Source organism: Macrotis lagotis, chromosome 3 (genome assembly GCF_037893015.1).
Source record: "Macrotis lagotis isolate mMagLag1 chromosome 3, bilby.v1.9.chrom.fasta, whole genome shotgun sequence".
NCBI classification, from domain to species: Eukaryota; Metazoa; Chordata; class Mammalia; order Peramelemorphia; family Peramelidae; genus Macrotis; species Macrotis lagotis.
In genome coordinates this window covers 296,052,446-296,059,691 of record NC_133660.1, presented here as the reverse complement: position 1 = coordinate 296,059,691, position 7,246 = coordinate 296,052,446, and positions in this window count along the sequence as shown.

Genomic DNA, 7,246 nt, shown 5'->3' with positions numbered 1-7,246 from the left:
AAAGCTTTAAAAAGATCAGGAACTTGAGATAATTAACTATATGATAATGGGGCAGGTACTCAGAGAGCCCAGATGAAGTAATTAGGGATATGTATATGAAGTACAGTAGCTCACAGACAGTCCTTTTAGACTGAGACAAGGATGCATTGTTTTGTTGATAAGGGCTTATTTTGTGCCTAGGGTGATGTATTTGCAGGAGTCCTTGCCAAGGAGTGGCAAAGAACTTTAAAAGTTCAGTGACTTCATCTCTTAGCTTGGACAATGGTATGGATGGGGTGGGGTGGAGGGGTCTATGTGAAAGTTAGGTCAATGAAGAAAATAGATTAATTTTTGTGCAGAGAGAATAGATTAATTAACATTTCTTCTACTTCTGTAGGAATTATTATTTAAGAACTCTGTCAGGAGGAGAGTAAAATATTTTCATAGATTTGGAATCATGCTTGGTCATTTTGTTGATTACTTTTTTAAGGCTTTCAAAATTGCTTATTTTTATAGTATTACAATAAATTATTCTCCTTGTTCTGTTAACTTTGCTCTATCAATTCATATAACTTTCCCTGATGGTTTCTCTGAAACCATCCCTTTCCTTTCTAGTAGTACAATAGCATTCCATTACGTTCATATACCATAATTCAGTCAGTATTCAATTGATGGACTCTCCATTTTTTCCCAGTTCCTTGCTACAACAACAACAAAAAAAAAGTTTTGCTGTTGTTGAAGAATTCTTTCATAGGATCGGAATGGAATCTCATGGCTGAAGATCAAAGATAGGAGGTCATGCTGAAAGCAAAAAAATATATATATTAACAAGCTAAAGAAACTGCATTCTGGAGCAATCTCATCTGTTATTGCTTCAGATTTAGTTTTTCATAATTTTTCAATCTTTCTTAGACTATATCACATAATTATCAACTTTCTACCATTTCATAGGCTAGATGTGTAGCAACTTTCACAGGAGAGATAGAAATAAAGAGAAGGAGGAATTCTTCAAGAAAAAAAAATGGAGAAGTGTTTTGCTAAAATACTTTCCCTAAAGCTGAGAGGTTTTTTTTTGGTTTTCTTTTTTAGCTTTTGCAAAGCAATGGGGTTAAGTGATTTGCCCAAGATCACACAGCTAGGTAATTATTAATTGTCTGAGAATGGATTTGAACTCATGTCCTCCTGCCTCCAGGGCCAGTGCTCTATCAACCTTTTTCTCATAAGTACGTGGCAGCTATGCCAAAAGTGATCATGTCCTTGGGCATAAAACCTTATAACCAAATACAGAAAGGCATAAATAATAAATGCATACTTTTCAGACATGATGGGATAAAAATTACCTGTAATAAAAGGTCATGGAAAGATAAACCAAAAACTAACTGGAAACTAAATAACTTAATTTTAAATAATAGGTGGATTTAACAGCAAATAATAGAAATAATGAATAATTATATTCCAGAAAATTATAATAATGAGACATCATTCCAAGATTTATGGGATCAAACCAAGGCAGTTTTGAGGGTAAACTTTTTCTAAATGCCTGTATGAATAAAATAGATAAAGAGGGGATAAATGAATTGAGTATGCAACTAAAGAAGTCAGAAAAAAGAACAAATTTAAGATTCCCCAATAAAACATAAAAATAGAAATTCTGAAAATCAAGGGAGAGATTAATAAAATTGAAAGTAAGAAAACTATTGATATAATAAATAAAACGAGTTGTTTTATGAAAAGGGTCAATAAATTATATAAATCTTTGGTTAATCTGATTAAAAAAAAAGAAAGAAGATAACCAAATTACTAGTATCAATAATGAAAAGGGTGAACTAACCACCAATGAAGAGGAAATTAAAGAGATAATGTGAAGCTACTTTGCTGAACTGTATGCCAATAAATTGGAAAACCTGAGTGAAATGGATGAATATTTACAATGATACAAACTTCCCAGATTAACAGAAATAGAAATAAATAGTCCCATTTCAGAAAATAGAAATTAAAGAAATCATCAATAAACTCCTAAAGAAAAAGTCTCCAGGTCCAGATGTATTTATAAGTGAATTCTATCAACTATTAATTAATTCCTATTCTATGTAAATGAATTTAAAAAAATAGGAGAGAAAGGAGTTCTGATAAATTCCTTTAATGACACTAACATGGTGCTGATACCTAAACCAGGAAGAAGCAAAACAGACAACGAAAAGTATAAACCAATCTCTTTAATGTATATTGATACAAAAATCTTAAATAAAATTTTAGCAATGAGACTACAGCAAGTTATTACTAGGATAATACACCATGATCAGGTAGGATTTATACAGGTAGGCAGACCAGTTCAATATTAGAAAAACACAACATAATTGAACATAGCACTAGCAAAACCAATAGAAGTCATATAATTATCTCAATAGATGCTAAAAAAACTTTAATAAAATGCAACATCCATTCCTATTAAAACACTGGGAACTTTAGAAAGTGAATTTTCCTCAAAATATTAAATAGTGTCAGTCTAAAATTAGCAAAACATATGTAATGGGGATAAACTTAAAGCATTTCCAATAAAATCGGGGGTGAAACAAGGATGCCTATTATCAACATTTCTATACAGTATAGTATTAGAAGTGCTAGCATTAGTAATAAAAGAAGAAAATAAATTGAAGGAATCAGAATTGGCAATGAGGAAGCAAAAGTTACACTCTTTGCACATGATATGATGATATACTTAGAGGACCCAAGTAAATCATCTCAAAACTTCCTTGAAACAATTAATAAATTCAGCAAAGTGGCAGGATATAAAATAAACCCACATAAATCTTCAGCAAATGAACTCCAAAGTCCCAGAGCAAATGAATAACAAAGCCCAGGAGTAAAAGAGAAATTCCATTTAAAGTAACTATAGACAACATTAAATATTTGGGAATGTACCTCCTAAGACAAACACAGACTCCATATGAACACAATTATAAAGGACTTCTCACCCAAATGAAGTCAGATCTAAATAATTGAAAAAATGTCATTGATGTGGTTAGGTTGAGCTAATATAATAAAAATGATAATTCTATCCAAATTAAATTATTTATTCAGTGACATATCAATCAAACTACCAAATAACTATTTTACCAATCTAGAAAGAAGAATAGCAACAAAATTATCTGAAACAACAAAAGGGCAAGAATATCAAGGGAACTTATGAAAAAAAAAATGTAAAGGAGAGTGTTTTAGCTCTACCAGATCTAAAACTATACAATAAAGCTGGCAGTCATAGAAACTGCAAGAATAGGTTCAAAAGAAACAGTCATAAATGAATACAATAATCTGTTTAACAAACACTAAAACATTAGCTTCTGGGATAAGAAATCACTATTTGACAAAAATTGTTGGGAAAACTGGAAAATATCATGGCAAAAATTAGGCATAGACCCACATCTCACACTCTATACTAAAATAAGGTCAAAATGGGTTCAGGAAGCAATGGCTAGGTGCTGTAGTGGTTAGAGCACAGATCCTGGAGTCAGGGAGGACCTGAGTTCAAGTCCAGTCTCAGACACTTGATAATTACCTAGCTGTGTGGCCTTGTGCAAGCCACTTAACCCCATTGCTTTGCCAAAAAAAATGGATTCAGGATTTAGACCTAAATGGCCATAACATAGATAAATCAATAGAACAAGAGATACTCTATCAGATCTATGGAAAGGGGATTAATTTATGACCAAAGAAGAAATAGAACACATTATAAACTGCAAAATGAGTGTTTTTACTATATTAAATTAAAAAGTTTTTGCATTAATAAAATCAATGGCCAAAATTAGAAGGAAAACAGGAAGATGGGAAATGATTTTCACAACTAGGAATTCTGATAAAAGTCTAATTTCAAAAATATATAGAGAACTATAGAAAATTTATAAGGTTGTAAGTCATTCCCCAGTTGATAAATGGTCAAAGGATTTGACTAAACAGTTTTCAAATGCACAAATTAAAGCTATATATGATCATATGAAAAATGTTCCAAATCATTATAGATCAGAAATATGTAAATTAAAACAACTTGGAGGTATCACCTCATACCCATCAGATTGGCTAAGATGACAAAAAAGGAAAATAATCAATGTTAGAGAGGTTGTGGAAGGTTTGGGTTATTAATGCACTGCTGGTAGAGTTGTGAACTGATCCAACCATTCTGGAAAGGAATATGGAACTAGGCCAAAAGAGCAATAAAACTGTTCATTCCCTTTGACACAGGAATTCAAATTCTGAGTCTATATCCATAAGGAATAAAAAATGGGACAAAGCCCATATGTTTCAAAATTTTCATAGCAGCTTTTTTTGTAGTGGCAAAAAATTGGAAAATGAGGGGATGCCCATCAATTGGGGAATGTCTAAACAAGTTATGGTACATCATTACTATGGAACATTATTGTTCTATAAGAAACCATAAATGGTCAGACTCTAGAGAAGCACAGAATGACTTACAGTATCTGGTGCTGAGTGAAGGGAACAGAACCAAGAAAACAATGTACACATTAATAACAACATTGTCAGATGATCAACCTTGATGGAAGCAATTCCCTTCACCAGTTCAGAGAGCTAGGGTAACCATATTAGACTGATTATGGACAATGCTATCCCCATCCAGAGGAAGAAAGAGAGAACAAAACAAACTACCAAACCTTGTCTTTCATTATCCTTCATTGTTTAGTAATTGGGTGTCCAAGATTACATAAATTAAGGTTAATGAAACTCCAATAGCCAAGTATTAACAACTTCTGTATGATTTTACTTTTCCCCTCTCTAAAGCTCGCTTTACTCTCATTAAAAATGGTAGGTCAAAGAAGTATATGGTAGCTAAGACCTTTTTTTTTTTTTTGGTTCTAATCCTCTACAATTGTTTTTTCAATTATTTATGGGTGGGAGAAATGCCCAATTGGGATTACAAAGAGATGGACACAACTGCAAATGACTTTTTCCTTTAAATATCTCATTCTCTTTGATAATGTAGAAATCAGAGAAACAGGTTTGCAGTTTGTGAATCCACTTTCTCATCTCAAATAGGTACTTGCCTACAGTTTATTCATATTTTTTTTTACCACTGGCACTATCAGAAACAGAAGCATGAATAAATGGCTTAATTTTTGAACTCCACCAGGAGCTGGCTGATTTTCTATGCAAAACTCTGAAATTCCCCCTGAACCTTCACTTTTGAAAAGTCAACATTAAAATGTTACAGGAAAAGAAGCATATTTGAATGAAAGAAATAAATATGTACATAAATTTCTGACTGCAATTTTGCAGGACAGTCAATCTTATCTGAAACAAATAAGATATTTTCATGATGATAAGGTCAAAGAAAGATGTACAGAAGGGTTTATTCATGGGTTGATAACTTGGACTTTTTATTCCTCAATAATTTCATAGGCCACCCAATAATAATCCAAGTAGGGAATCTTGAACATACCTGGGGACAGATCCTAATTGATAGGATTACGCTATATCTTTTAAATGAGGAATTTAGACATGTTTACCATTTTTGCTTTAAAGTCAACATTATTAATATTTCCATCATGTTGAGGTGAGTGGGAAAGAGAGAGAGAGAGAGAGAGAGAGAGAATGAGAGAGAGAGAGAGTCTATTGTCATAGGCATGCAGTAGAATTAGACATCCTTTCAACTGGCATTGTCACTGAGAAGTCCTGCAGGAATAGTAGAGCACTCTCTACTTAGTGTTTTTGAATCCTATATAAGTATACTCCAGGCCTTTTCTAAACAGAATAAGAGGGCACCTAATCTAATAGAATACTACAGGCTAAGAAATGGAGACATTTTCGAATATTGAATATGGAATCTTAGGGCAGGCAAGGACATTAGAATGGACATAGAATGTGAAATGTCAGAGCTAGAAGAGTCTTGAGGATCTAATTCAACCCTTTCTTTTTGCAATGAGATGGACTGTCAAGTGATGAAGTTAATTTTTTTGAATCTGAAATGAGGTCGTAGAAAGGCACATATTATTCTTTACATTTTGTTTTGTTTATTCTAACAAATGCCATTTTCCATGCATTTCACAAAAGGTCAGCTTGTATTTATTTGTCATGTCAATGAAGGAGACTGACTTTCAATGTTCTCCAATAACCAATTTTTTTTTATTAGTTCCAGGGCAGATATACATCATAATGAATTCTACCTTTTTATCTTTAACAGCAGCATCTAATAAACTCTTTTTATTATTAATAATCTACTATGTGCTTAGGAATGTGTTGGAAAGGTAAAGAAAAAAATGAAATTGCTGTTATTATCAATCCATCAGTATTTATTACACTTCTAGTATGTCCCAGCATTGAGGATATAATAAAGAGATCAAAGACAGTCCCTGCCCTCCAGGAACTTATACTCTAATGGGACGTGTGCAAACAAGTATATAAAAAACCAAACAGTACATTTAGGAAAAACAGAAACTAATTGAGTTGAGATTCTAGTCTTGTTGCCTTGTAATTCCAAATTCCAGCCACACATAATTGGGGCAGCAGACTTCCTTGTTCCACTGGGTACCGGGGAACTCATCCTCAATGAACAGATTAAGGGGTGTCCATTCCACTGCACCTCTATTTTCTACTTTAATCCTATTTATTCCTATTCTCTAGTTGGTTTCCCTGTCACAGATACACATTAAAAAAAAAAGCACATGGCTATGGTTGGGTTTCATATCTGGGGCTTATGAGACTTCACAGGAGAATTATATGGACTGAAAGCAATAGATTATGGATGTATTTGTGCAAGTATATGTATGTGTTGGATCTGTATGTATTTGTGTGAGTGGGTGAGCATGTGTATTTAAGAAAGCTATATGGCTCTCTTGGAGAAACTTAAAAATAACATAAAGGGTGGGATTCTGGAACAAGAAAAGCCAATAACAATCTAAAGATCTTACCAACTTCTTCTCTGACCCCTCAAAATACATTGAGTACCAGGACAATTATATTCAAGAAGGAAAATCTAGGAAAAAGGTAAGACCAAAGTGTTTCTAGAAAGTCTAGGGATGTCCTTTATACTCAGAAACATCAGTAGCCTTGGGATAGAGGTAAAATAGACTTTTATCTCTATTTTGAAGGTAAGGAAGCTGAGGTTTGGAGAAAACAAGTGATTGCAAAATAATTCATAAGCAACTAATGTGGAATTCAGACTCAAATTTCTTATGACTTTATGGCAACTTGTGACACCAAGCAAAGTAGCTACTAAATACTAGGAATTTTTTTTAAATCAACAATGAATACATCAAGA